Here is an 11377-nt window from a genome sequence, read left to right as displayed (position 1 = left end):
TTGTACTTAGCCATAAGTATCCTGGCTGTATTAAATTAACAGATTGTTTGAAATGTAAACTTGTAATTGATAATATATTTCAAATAATAAATGCGTTAATAACTAATTTTGTAACTGAATAACACTAAACAAAGAAATATAAGTAATTGAATTAGTTGCAATATGAGGATATATTTATGCTCATGTATGTTGAGCTGAATACAAGTTACACTCAGATGAATGAGATTGTCATTAAAACAATAAAATAAGATTGATCAGAATATGTATCAATTTGAATATTGACAATTTAAACCTTTCAACACTTACATACTCAACAGACATTAGACAAAACTCAGTGCCTTAAATTTATAGCGTAAAAAAACACATGCACACTATATGGAAGAGAACTCTGTTTTAATCATTTGAACGTAACACAAAAGATGACGTATTCAGTCAGCGTGTGATATAAATACTAGAAGTATCAAAATGTGCTGCTCGCAAATGCAGCATATTGCTTCAGTAGCAATTACTACAGGATAATCAATAGGTAATGATCTCGCAATTTAAAATAAAAACTATATATTCAAGTTATTTGAACATGCTGCTGAAACAATTAGTTAGGCATAAAAGAATTGAAGAATACATGAAAATATCAGTAAAAATAGACATTCAAATTAGAGTATTAATTTTATATATCTCGATTTAGAAAGAAACAAATAAAGAATTGGAACTGCGTCCATTTCAGGTGCAATTGGGACAGCAAGTTTAAAATGTTCGACTATTTGAATATACGTGCGTACCTTTATGATGAAGGTGTTATTGAAATAACAAACGCGAGTATTTCAAAAGGGAAATCGCAAATAACATGAATCTATTATAACCAAGTTTAATTTCAAGAACCCTATTTATACAAATATTTTTGATGCCAGCGATACCTTAATAATTTTTAACTCTATTAATGTGAAATTTTTCTCCTTATTTTCATGTCTGCAAATATCAAGGATGTATGAAGTCCGGCAAATGCATTCCAGTTTATTCCTTCTCCATAATTGGTGGATCCGTAGATTCCATTTAAGTTTGAAGAATGGCAATTATTGTACCACCAACCACCTTTGAAATTATTCGCACAATTTGTTGAATTGAGTTTGTCGCTGTCCCTATCTTTGGTGGAAAATTTCATACCGGAATGCCCGGCAAAAGAATCCCCTGCTGTTCCACTGTAGCTTTTTACGATGAGAATATATCCACTACTTTCGTCTCCAACTGAGAAAGTATCATACACAGCAAGGCTGGTATTGGTCTTTGTAACAGCCAAGTTTATATGCAGCTGGTAATCGTTCGAGGACGTGAGATCATGTATATTGTCATTTCCGAGCCATATATTTCCATGCGGATCACCGAAACCCATTTTATAGTCAACCCACTCACGAAAGAAATCAACATCTCCGCTGACTCTTCTCTGAATGACAGTCCATCCTCCACCGGCTGTATCCATGTCACATCGAACATAGATACCATTAGAATGTCCTTTGGGATAAATAATATAGCCTCCAGTCTTTGTAAAACCCATCTGGTGAATGTCCTGGCAGTCAATTGCTTTTCCAAAATGGTCATGTTGGCATGTAGATGAAGCCACGTGTCCACAATAAGTTTGAGGCTGGTTACAATAGCAGTTGCAGGCGCACTGATATGGGCATTGAGAATGTCCGCTTGTAACAAATTCTGCGAACGTCAGGACAGTGAATATTAAAGCAACCATTGCCACGGTAAAGAACATTGACCAGTTTGATATGGCATTGTAAGGAGGAACTGTCTATTTTTATATCCTACATAAGTGTCAATATACAAAAAGAGGTGGGACTTGAATAATGAATATCCATTTCGACACAATGAGGGCATGCTTAGACGACTTTAATAATTTCACTATAAACAGATTTGAATGGTTTTTGCCAGAATAACAAATGATTCATTTTCCAAACGAGAAAGTATCCTTTTGTCTAATGAGACGAATTGCAGTCCAACTAACACACGGTGAGCTACACAAATTAACCTCATTCCGGATATAGGCATACTAGAAGAGGAAATTAAACTTCCCGATCCCCATAATCGTTTGAATTTGGTTTAGATTGCGACTTTTAATGTTTAATATAAATCAATGACTGTAACATCTTCTATCGTTCTGATTTCATCAATCCAGTCTGAAACGAATGTACAGATTGTATATTATTCTCTTAGCTCCTGTCACTAATTCATTTATGTCCATTTGTTTAACTTTCTGTATATTCTCATTTTCTTTTTTTCTGCTGCCTGAAAACGGTGTTGTTGGTAGTGCTTACTACGATATGTTTTCCAGGCAATTAATTTAGACCTTGAAATCATTAATCTTTTACAATTGGTTGAATCTTCTGTTCAAGTTGAGATTGAAAGGGTCATAATTTTCCTGATATTTGCGAATTCTTTAATTGTTGTTATTTTATCGCCAAGAACATATCCCTCTCTTTATCTTTGTAAGTTTGAGTCATGGCTGTAAATTATATATAATATCTTTTGCTACAAATTTTTGCACGTCACCTGATTCTGTTAAGAAGGCAAATTACATAGAATCTATAAATAATTGTTTACGTTTGTGTTGACCATTATTAATAATAAGACTCAATGGCGCCATCGGCTTAATTTCTGATTTCCTGATGGGGTTTCGAAATTAATTAGGTGAAATATATTTTATGTAATTATAATAAAGCGTATGTAGAAACTTCAAGAATATTTTTATATATTTAACTACTTAGTATATAAAATAATTTTAGAACCTTTTCACATCATCAGACAGGTAAATACAATAAAAACCAACCAGTAATATATAGTTAAGAGATGAATGTATCATCTACAGAAGTATATTTTTATTCAATATGTACTAGTACTAGTACTGGGATCTTAGTGCCTTTATTTACCATAATTTCACAATCAAGGGACATTCATGTACAAATATCGTCTGTTAAACAGCTCAAGTAAGGAACATATAGATATAAAATTATCATCTAGACAGACGGATTAATGAAAGCAACGTGCTTAAAAATCTAAAGTAGTCGCATGGTCCCACAAACGCAGGCAGTTTGAATCGTCTCTCTTTTGCGACTCTAAAAGCAAAAGCATCAAGGATATAAAACAAATGTACACCACTTAGTCGTTTGGTTCATTACTTTATAATTTCTTACAAGATTGTCGCCAGAGCGTCACCACCAATCATCATAAATTTGTATTTCAGTCCAAGTGTAAACGATCAGTCTGCTCGCTTCCCTTTCCAGTTCCTGGAAGAATCCATTTCAGGGAAGAGGTGGGGTTCTTGGACTACACATACAAGAAGATGATCTGCGTCCAGTATTTCAAATGAAAAGTTTTAATATTCCTCCCAAAACTTGAACAGGATGATAACGGGAAGCGATTTAGCACTAATGTAAATGGGTACAATGGCATGTAACTCACAACGTTACAGAAAGTTACGGATTTAACTGGAGCTTATCTAATAAGAGCTGCACCAATTATGTTGTTTGAGCAAACAGACACGCCCAACCTAACATTGACGCCGTGTTAGTAAAGACATTTCCGTTTGGTTTGAAACTGGAATAGCGTGACAGTGACAGGGATCCATTAATTAAGAAGAAGCGAAATTACTTCATACACACCCATAATGAATGATGCTGCTTGAACCGATCTAAATATACAGTGCACACACAAAAATAAACGCTATATATATATCTCTGTACACATAGAGAGAGAGAGAGACAGAGAGAGAGAGAGTTACTCGTTAATTACAAGATACATCCTTCGATATAAACCAGGACAGTGGACCTTCACCTAAATGATATTTCCAGTTCTTTTTTATTTCTGTTATGACTTTGTCTTATCAATCGTTAGCAAGTACAGCTTTAAATTATGTATCCGTCTTATTAAAAGAAACATCTAAGATACTCAATAGCGAGAGACAGATAGAGAGTGATTGCATGTGTGTGTGTGCACGAGAGAGAGAGAGAGAGAGAGAGAGAGAGAGAGAGAGAGAGAGAGAGAGTCAGTTGACAGAGAAGAGAAAGTAATTCTGTTCATAAAAGTTATCTTTAAAGATCATGATACGAGCTGTTTAAAATAATGACGATAGCAGAAGAGGATGATTTAAAAGATACAGTTTTATAATTATTTCATTGACAATTGACTCCCTTTGCATATCGGTCTTCAGTTATAGAACCAAACAGAAATACATTGATTATCAATTGATGTCATTGCGTTATAGTCTAGTTTAATTTCAATTACAAATTGACACGATCATATCTGACCTTTCTGCGTGTTTCCAATCTCTACATGTTCGTGCAAAATTTTCTCGTTATGCAGCTGACCAGCTATAAAGATTTGCAACAATGCATACAAATTGATAAAAATATGAAAAATGGAATTTGAGATAACATGAGTAGTGATTGCATTTATTAGACAAATGTTGTTTTAGTATTATTATTATTAGTAGTAGTAGTAGTAGTATATACGGATTGATTACATTCATTAGACAGAGTTTTGTCTAATTCATGATGATTGATTGCATTCAATTGACATAGTTAAGTCTATTTCATGACGAACTTTATATGCAGTAGAAAGAGTTATCTCTATTTCATGAACAGTGATTGCATCCAATAAACAGAGTTGTGTCTATTTCATCAGCATAGATTGCATTTAGTGGATAGATTTCTGTATAAAATATAAGCAGTTAACCTACGGTGTGCGGACTATGGCCAAACTACAATAACCCAAATTACAGTATATACTCATAATAATCACCAGCTCCTTTATATTCGAGGCAAGTGTTCTTGAAGTGCATTCGAGTACAATTTAACAACAAGCCCAAAATATAGAACAAGGGATATTATTTCTGTACCAGTTACAAATTGATCCAGATCTTGCGAAATTCGAGAATTACGTGAAAATGCACATCGTGATCAGTGATCGGGACTTTGACAAATTATGTTGCCGGAACAAAACTTCAATACAGATACGTGATTTGTGCCGACATTTTTACTCATTTACACGTTCATAACAAAAACACATCAAATCAGCAAAATGTCCAACAATGAGCTACCTTCTTTGAAAGCTCGAAACGGAGGTATAAATTGTTTCAGTGTGTTTTTGGATTTTTAACATAGCTTTAACAACTTTCCTCTTATCGCTGTGATGTCTGCAGTGTGGCAGTTTCTAATAATGCATTGCACTAGGTCATCATGCAGCATCGTGTCCCACCCAGTCACATCAGGGCAACAAGTAACACTAACCTCTTACCACTTAGGCATCAGGAGCGGGTGGAGGCAACTCTTAAGGACACATGTAAGTCAAAACGGGAATAAAAGTCAATTCTTGCCAATACTCTATCTTGCCACTATTCCAGAGCAGTAAGACGATGAGCTATGTTGAAATAGCATCGATGCATATTGGTATAACCTGAATGAACAGAATTAATCAAGCATTGTAGACATCAATATAAAACAAGTGAAACAAACATATATAAACCAAAGCAGTATCACGACGAAACATGGTGAAAATTGCACAGAAGTTGAAGCTGATAATAAATATTTATGTAGCTTTGAATGTAAAGCAATAGGCAAATCAAAACCAAATTGGAAAAAGATAAGATATAATAATTACGTTTCTTGGTACCATGATACATGTGTTTGTATTAGCAAAACAGACCTCGTAGGACACTGGCTCTATACTTAATGTAGAAAAGTACTTAAAGATGTAAGAACTGTGTTGACTTCGATCAGTTAATTACATGCTTGTACAACGGTTATTTTAAACAAAATACAAGTTCCGTCACACAAAATGGAATCAAAAGTTTTAAAGATAAACAACCAGTATCCAGCATCACAAAATGCATGGCTGTGTATGACAAGTGCAACTGGAATAATTCAAACAGCAAACATTAGATGCAAAATAAGAAAACAGCTGTATTACTGTACACAACACAAAACGTAAGCATATCGATAAAAACAGAATGAAAATGAAATAATGGTCAGAACACAAAATGGCCACTAGTCATACAGCCAGGGGTACATAAGGAACTGACAAACCAATGTTACAATAAGGAAATTTACAAACAGCCTCAGACAGGTCAAAATCCACTTAGTCATGTTACACCATCAGAAAAGACCATGATTACATGCTAATCTCTCCTGAAAAGAATCAACACCAGAGGACTTTCACGAGATGCACACGTGAGATCATGTTCGGGTGCCACATTTGACAGTCTCAAAAACAGAATTGAATAACCTTGACCGCAATAAATACCATATAATTTTTGTACAAAGGAGAAGAAAATGACGCTGACTAAGGTCTGGAACTGAATCAGTTTGAGATCTAATTCAAGTCACTTATCAACTAACTGCTAGTCCAGGTAGATAAGTTCGTTTTATCTGGTCTTGTTCCACGACTTGACGTGTACATGATGAGGTATGATGACATATTGGTAAATATTGGAAGATCATTCATCCTACCATATATATCAAACTTGGACACCTTTTTGCTAGCGTCAGGTCAGCTACTACCAACGTTTTTCACTCTGATCTGATTCACCTGAGATATATGAGAACAGCAAAGCTATTGAAAATCACGCACAGTGTACTCAAATCAAAGTCTACCAACGTGCGTCAGCACTACCCACCTACGCAATAGCAGCATAGGCACCAGAGGTGCAATGCATGCTCGTAATGGTTTGGAAGAGAAACAACATGCACATAACACATGGCATTGTTATCGAGGCAGACTCAGTTGCAATATACAATTTTATAAAAGGGAGACATCGAGAAAACAAGAGTACATACATGTCAGACGAGAAATACCTACCTATAATTATACAGATCGGGTACATCAGTCTGGGTACAATGATGATAATAATTGAACAGCAGTATATGCACATCAGTCAAAAATAGGTATCTTGATGTTGGTGATATTAGTTCTGATTGTCCTACTGTTAGAATTACTACAGTAGAACCTGTCTTGAACGATGACCCCTTCTGGCAAAAAATAATGGTGTCTCAAGACAGGGTGTCTGTCATGACAGGTCACAATACTATATAATTGATAAATTTGTCAAAAGAGAATCTGATCTTTTAAGACAGGTTGCCTCACGTAAAAACGGGGGAATTGAAAATTAATGGACAAAAGCGCACAAAAGTCTCATACAAAATGGAAATAACTCCAGTGTTATAATGCTTTACAATTTTCGCATGGTACGTAGCCATAAGTATCCTGGCTAAATTATACTAACTGAATGCTTTAAATGTAAACTTGTAATTGATAATGTCTTTAAAGTAATAACTGCATTAATAGCTAATTTTGTAAGTGAATAACGCTAAACAAAGAAATATATTCCATTTAATTAGCTTCAATTTGCGGATACATTTATTTCGTGTAAGTTGAGCTGAATACATATTACACTCAATAGATAAAAGAGATTGTCATTAAAACAATAAAGCAAGATCATGTAAAATATTTGTCAATTTGAATATTGACAATTTAAACCTTTCAACACTTACATACTGACCAGACATTAGGCAAGAACCAGTGCCTTAAATGTATAGCGTAAATGCACACGATATGGAATATAACTCTGTTTTAATCATTTGAACGTAACACAAAAGACGACGTCTTCAGGCAGCATGTGATATACAGAAAAGAAGAAGCTTTAACGTTAGTTCCTCTTAAATGCAGCATAAAGAGTCAATAGCATATACTACAGAAGAATAAAAAGTAACGATTTCGCATCGTATTTTATAAGAAAATAAGTGTATATTCAAGTTAATTGATCTTACTGATGAAGAAATTAAATTAGGCGTAAAGGAAATGGAAATGGAAAATATCGGTACAAAATAGAGATTCAAATTTACGTATTAATTTAATCTATCTCCAAAAAAAGAATTACAACTGCGTCCGTTTCAAATGCAGCAGTGACATCAAGATAGAAACGTTCTACAAATTGATTATACCTGCGTACTTCTATGAGGAAGTATTGATATAGCAAAAACGGTGTATTTCAAAAGAAAATTCGCAAATAACATGAACCCTATTTTACTTATTTTCAACAACCATATTTATACAAATATTTTTTATTCCGGTGATATATTAATAATTTTTTACTCTCATAATGTGAAACCTTTCTCCTTATTTTCATGTCTGCAAATACCATGGATGTTTCAAATCCGGCATATGCATTCCAATTTATTCCTTGTCCATGAAGAATCCATTTAAGTTTGAAGAACGGCAAGCATTGTACCACCAACTGCCTTTGTATTGACTGGCACAATTTAATACATTTTTTATGTCGTTGTCCATATCTTTGGTGCTGAATTTCATATCAGAATGAGAGGAAAAAGAGTCCCGCGCTGTTCCACTATAGCTTTGTACGTTGAGAAGATATGCACTACTTTCGTCTCCAACCGAGAAAGTATCATACACAGCAAAGGTGGTATTTGTCTTTGAACCAGCCAAGTTTATATGCAGCTGGTAATCAGCCGAGGCCGTGAGATCATGTATATTGTCATTTCCAAGCCATATATTTCCATTAGGATCACCAAATCCTAGTTCATAGTCACCCCACTCACGAAAAAAATCAACATCTCCGCTGACTCTTCCCTGAATGACAGTCCATCCAATACCAGCTGTATTCATGTCACATCGAACATAAAAACCATTAGAATGTCCTTTGGGATCAATAATGTAGCCTCCAGTCTTTGTAAAACCCATTTGATAAATGTCCTGGCAGTCTCTTGGTTTTCCGAAATAGTCATTTTGGCATGGCGGTGACGTCACGTTTCCGCAATAAGTTTGAGGCTGGGTACAATAACAGTTGCAGGCGCAATGACATGGACATTGAGCATGTTCACTTGTAATAAATGCAGCGAACGTCAGCAAAGAGAAGAATAAATCAATCATTGTTATGGTAAAGAATATTGAACAAAACATTATCAGGTAAAGATTGTTCTCTCCTATAGCAGAATATGGAAATGCTTAAGAGGTTTGCCCTCTTTTATAAGATGCATAAGTGTCAATATACAAAAAGGGGTGGGACTTAAATAATAATTATCTAGATCGATTCGTTGATTTCATTGGTTAAGCATGCCAGGACGGATGTAAACAATTCACTTTAAATACATCAGAATCAGCATGAAATATAATTATGACATTTTAGCTGAAAACTAGTTCAATTATATAATACTAATAATGAGGACTTTGTATAGCGCCATATAAGATATAAACATGTAATAATATAATTACAAAAACAAACACCATGACATTAGAAAAACATTGCAAAATATAAAAGAAGGTGAGAATATTTCAGGTAGGAAACATTATTAGGTATTTAAGTTTGTTCTTGCAGTCAAAATAAGTGAGTTTTGAGAGCCCTCTTGAATGTGATAACTGTGTCTTTGTGTCTAGTTCAGTGGGCAATTCATTCCACGTTGCTGGGCCCTGGTGTGCAAAAGAACGCTGTCCACATGACTTTGTTTTCATAGTGGGAATAATGAGTATACCATTGTCAGAAGAGGAGCGTAAGTATCTTGCTGGTGTGTGCACATGTGTGAGGTCGGATAGTTATGTTGGGCTAGAGTCCGACAGTGAAACGTAGCACAGAGAACCAATTTTGTGTTTGATTCGGGATCGAATGGATAGCCAGTGTAGAGTACAGAGCAGCCGGGAGGTGTGCTCTGATCGTGATACTCTTAGTATGATCGCAGCAGCTGTGTTTTGAACGTTTTGAAGTTTCTGGAGTAGATATTGAGATAAACCAGACAGAACTGAGTTACAATAGTCCAGTCTTGAAAGTTCTAATCAACACACAAGTGTTTTAGAGGCATCAACTGAAAGATATGTGCGAATAGAGCTGATGCGTGTCAGCTGAAGATATACAGCACTACATATGTTCATGTTATGTTGGTGCAATGTGAGGGTACTGTCCAGAGTAACACCTAGATTTCTTACTGATTGTGTGACGTTATAGACAATAAAACGTTGACGTTAAAGACAATAAAACGTTGACATTATAGACAATAAAACGTTGGTCTCCCTCTATTTCATGTAAAGCTCTCGTTTCAGGTCTTGTTGTTATGGTAATTTCATGCAAGGTAGTCAAATACGTTACATCTATAATGCATTTATGTTTAAAGAAGTTTAATTATCAAACGTAAGTCATAGTCAATGATGAGGCTGGCATAATTAGTTTCTTTACTGCTGCCATCAATTTAATATCTGAGTTAAATTATGATTTAATTGCAAATTAATCTAGAGGAAACAGCTGAACACACTTTTTTGTATTTTCACCCATCTCGACTTATGAAACTATTTGGAAATGGAAAGAAACTGCGTAGGTGCGTTAGTTTGCTTGAAATACATATGGAGAAACAATGATTAGCAGAATCATAAATGATACAAAAAAGTATTGGTGTCACTTTCATAGCTAATGCATTCAATTACAAAAGCACGAGCAGATGTTCTGTACTGTGTGAGACATATCCACTCCCAACCCCATGCTTTCCATATCCCCCAAAAAGAAAGTGCTTGACATCTTTTCTTACAACTGAGTGCAAAACAAACAAAGCCACCATCATGTCTTAGACCTTACAACACAACCACTTTCCATGTTTCTGAGTAAAACATAAAGAAACAAATTAATAAACACCCTCACAAAAGAATCATGCCCATGAATGTCTTCTTCATCACTTTATTTAGAGAGGATAACTTGAAAAAGATCAAGAGGTGGAGGTAAAAACTGGAAAATAAAATGCTAAAAATCATTATTGAAAAGAATGATAATAAAAGACACCAAAATCTCAGAGCTGTAGAAAGAGATGCACAAGAACAGACAAAAATATATTTAGTAGCTGAAGACGTGACTAGACGGAAATTCAATACTTTATATACTATACTTTATATACTACATGTAATGCTTTGAATCGACAAGACAACGAACGTATGTTCCTCTTCACTTTTGATGATATATACAATCGAAGGGACCTAGGATAAACAGAGAGATATTTTGTTAGCGAAGATATAATAAACAATTAAAGAATTCAAAAATAGTACCAAAATTCTGACTCTTTTGATTTCATCTTGAACAGAATAATCAAGACCTGGGAAGACGAATAATTGCAGTATTTACTAGCATGAAAACAACATTAGCGTAGCAAACACCGACAAAAGCACAGTATTCGAGCTGCACAAAAAGAGAAAATGAAAAACCATTAGAGAAATTCCAAGAATGAAGGTAAATAAATTCATGATAAGATCTATGAAAATTATATGCAATATGACCATTCATTTTAGAGTGAATTGTTTAAATCAAAATGATATAAGAAGTTACATTCAAAGAATG

At 34.6% G+C, this 11377-nt stretch overlaps 2 pseudogenes; both read right to left on the bottom strand.

Annotated features, from left to right (window-relative positions):
• Positions 1–376: 376 nt before the first annotated feature.
• LOC149793734 (microfibril-associated glycoprotein 4 pseudogene) lies at positions 377–1761 on the bottom strand (annotated as a pseudogene).
• A 5609-nt stretch (positions 1762–7370) lies between these two features.
• LOC149793733 (fibrinogen C domain-containing protein 1-A pseudogene) lies at positions 7371–8988 on the bottom strand (annotated as a pseudogene).
• Positions 8989–11377: the final 2389 nt, after the last annotated feature.

This window comes from Sinohyriopsis cumingii, chromosome 8 (assembly GCF_028554795.1).
Source record: "Sinohyriopsis cumingii isolate HCF-2022 chromosome 8, ASM2855479v2, whole genome shotgun sequence".
NCBI lineage: Eukaryota > Metazoa > Mollusca > Bivalvia > Unionida > Unionidae > Sinohyriopsis > Sinohyriopsis cumingii.
Note: the sequence above shows the minus strand (reverse complement) of the source record. Positions and strands in the feature narration are given on the sequence as shown.